This window comes from Panthera onca, chromosome A2 (assembly GCF_046562875.1).
Source record: "Panthera onca isolate mPanOnc1 chromosome A2, mPanOnc1 haplotype 2, whole genome shotgun sequence".
NCBI classification, from domain to species: domain Eukaryota; kingdom Metazoa; phylum Chordata; class Mammalia; order Carnivora; family Felidae; genus Panthera; species Panthera onca.
In genome coordinates, this window is record NC_138340.1 from 21,793,797 (window position 1) to 21,797,323 (window position 3,527).

A 3,527-nucleotide genomic window follows, 5' to 3' on the forward strand; every position below is an offset into this window, starting at 1 on the left:
TGCTCAGATCTGAAGTCACCAACAGGAGCATCAAGACGGGCCGTGTGTAAGTTGTGTACCAGTAAACTCCCCTTTGGTGAGTGATGGAGACTCAGGCAGAAGCAGGAGGCAAGCTGTGAACTTGGTGGATTTGGAGGCTCTTACATACTGAACTATGTCCCCCCTAACTTCATAGGTTGAAGCCCTAACCCCAATGTGACTGCATCTGGGGATGGAGCCTCTAAGGAGGCACCTAAAGGTTAAATGAGGTCATGAGCAGGGGGGCCCTGACCCAGTGGGACTGGTGCCCTTATGAGAAGAGACCCCAGATCGCACGCTGTGTCCACACGTCTGTGGAGGGCAGGCCACGTCTACCAGCCAGGACATGGGCTCTCACCAGAAGCTGGCTGGTACCTCAATCTGGGACCTCCCAGCCTCCAGAACAGTGACAACTTAGTTTCTGTTGTTGAAGCCACCTCGCCTGTGGGATTTTATTATGGTGGCTTGAGCCGACTAACATAGAGGCTTCCGCAGCTCCTGGGCCCCTCCCTGCCCCTCACATTGTCCTTCCCAGTTCCCAAAGGGGCTGGGAGCAGGATAGTCCCAGTGTCAGGCCCAGGTCATAGGGGCAGCAGCAGGACCCCCAACCCTGAGGACAGCCCTGGAAAGTTCCCAGCCTTTTCCCGCCTTGCCAGCTGGACCAAAGGCTCGTTCTTCCCACAGGTGTACCTGGCCTCAAGTACGTCAGCACCAAACAGGCAGAACACAGACCCTGTGTTCCCAACCTGGGCCTCTTTGTGGCATCCACTTCAGGGGAAACTTTCTTCCTCTTGCACTAGGGGCCATGTCTGGGTGACCCCCTTTCTCTGGAGTGGACAGTGGGAGCAGTATCCCTGCTGGGGGGGCCCCACTGAGCTGCCACTTGGGGCAGGGGAAGGAGCCCTATGGTTGTCCCCTCCTCTTCCCACTTTCTGCACTTACGTACTGTCTGTGATCCATACTTCAAATCCACATATCCCTAACACCCAGATCCCTGAGGGTCAGTGATTTCTGGAACCCTGCCCAGGGCATTTGCCTGGTGTCCCCTTGATGTCTTGTTACCTCTTCCCCTTCCCAGAGGGGGACAGAGAGAGCATAGGGAAGGCCCAGGTGGGCCATATTCGGGGGGGGGGGGGGGCGGTGACTGGAACGTGCCTCCAAAATGCTTTAGTTGTAAAAGTAATATCCTCCCAAGCCCCGGATCCTGGAGCCCGGGAAGCAGGGATAGACTGTTTGAGGTGGTGGCTTTCCTTGTGAGGGGGACCCAGGTCCCTACCTCCAACACACCATCTGGGAGGAAATCTTTGATGGGATTGGGCAGCACAGTTATGACCCCAGCTCTGCAGCAAGAGGCATCTGTGTGGCTCTCAGCCCCTCGGAAGCAGAGGAACTTCACTGAGGGAAGGATCATTTGGCCCCCCCACCCCCTAACTGCAGGTGACGTATCTCACAGTCCTGCCTCCCCATCCTCCTCACAGAAAAAAAAAAAAAGGGGAAAACCCTTAGGTCCTATGAATGAGAAAGACATGAACACTGGTAAAATCTGAGTAAGTCTGTGGTCACTTGAGACATTGTGAAAGTGTCCATTATCTGGTTTGGTAATGTGCTAATACGTAAGATGCCATCATTGGGAGGAAGCTGGGCGACGGGTCAAGAGACCGCTATGCTTTTCTTTGTAACTTCTTGTGAATCTATAATTCAAAAGAAAAAGGATTTTTAAAATGACAGACCCACAGAATAGGGTAAAATATTTGCAGATCATAAATCTAATAAGGGACTTGTATCCTGAATATATACAGACAACTCAAGTATCCATTAACTGATGAGTGGATACATAAAATATGGTATATCCATACAGTGCCACGAAAAACTAACAGGTGTTGGAAACCAGCCTGGGCTGCAGCAGGTGGAACGCTGTGTGTCCTGAATACGCGTCTGTGGTCACACACAACCCAGTGCCCACTCTACCGGTAGAGCTGATGCCCTTGCCTGGGACTCGCTCTGAATTGCAGCTGTCTTCAGCTCCCTGGCACAGCTAATGGTACTCCTGCATCCCTTACTGCGTCCTCACAGCAGCCTTATTAGGAGGTGCTGCCGTTATTCCCATTTCACAGATGAGGAAACTGAGGCTTGGGGAGATGATCCCCCAGTGGCAGAGTGGAGAGTGGCGCAGGTGGGAACAGAATGCAGGTCTCTTACACCAGAGGGTTTTGGTCTGCGGAGATTTCTGAGGCTGCCGCCTCCCTGCCTGCCCCTTTGTCAGGCTCGCAAGTTGCAGCCTCCTTTGAGCAGCTTGGGGACTGTAAATGACCCCATACACCCCCCGTAGCCATGTCACGTGCATGACTGTGTGGTGTGAAGAAATGTGATCTCCAGCTTCCCCTCTTTGCCAGCTGGGCCGGGAGGGCCTTTCATTGGTACCAGGCAGGAGTCTGTCCTGGCATGGCCAGGTAGTACCAGGCATGGCCACGAGATGGCACACCCACCTCCAGCTCTGTCTGGATTTCCTCGTGCTTCTAAGGCATCGCGGTACCAGGCATGGCCACCAGGTGGCACACCTACCGCACCTCTCAGTCTCGGGGCTGCTGCCTGCAGACCTTGGTTTTTGTTCTATGGTTTTGCTGTTTTTATCTTGGATTATACAAAAAGGGGCAATCACACTTGTGTCAGGACCCAGTGCTGTGGCTGACAGTTATCCTCCCCCCACCTCCCTTTCCCATGCAGTAAGAGAGGTCTAGACTGCTTCCCAGGGCCCCCACATGTGGGCCTTCTGTAGTGCCTGCTCCCTCCTCGCCCCCCAGCTGAGCTCAGGCTGGTAGGGGGAGAATTAATCCTCTGGTCACAGGATGAGAGAACCAGCAGTGGGGCAGGCCTGGCACACAGGTCTGCGGAGCCCATTAAGCGTGAAAACAGAAGCTCCTGGACCCGCTGTCACATGGAATCCCAGGCTCCAGAGGCAAGGCCTGGGAACCTGCATCTTCATAAACTCTGCACACGGGATTGAGAACTTCTGGTCTGTGGTGCCGGGTCGCAGCTGGGCCTCCTCGTTTGCCTCACCACCTGCTGCTCTGATGCCAACCTGAGGGGGTCACCTTCCCCAGGAGAGGGGCTGCCCTGTTTCTCTCTGCTTCTCTGAGGCTACTCGTTAAGAGGACCTGAGGAGCTGGGACAATAAACAAATGCGCCTCCCTACCCAGGGAGACCTCTGACCACAGGGCTGTGAGGAAGGTGAGGCGGCCCTGAGGGGCCCTCCAGACTAGGAGGAGGCTCCCTCACCTCCACGGGGCCCGCTGGCTGAGGGTGAGGTGAGATTGCGTTGTGGCCTCTGGGCTGGAAGGCAGGCTGCAGTTTAATATTGTCTGGCAGTGTCTGGGGGCAGGAGCAGTTCTGGCGGTTGAGGGCAGATGCTGGGCCCAGGGGAGGTGACTGACCAAGACCCAGATGCCTTCCCTCGCCCTCTACCAGCACTGGCTGCATTCACGTCAAATAAACACTTCAGGGATAATTCA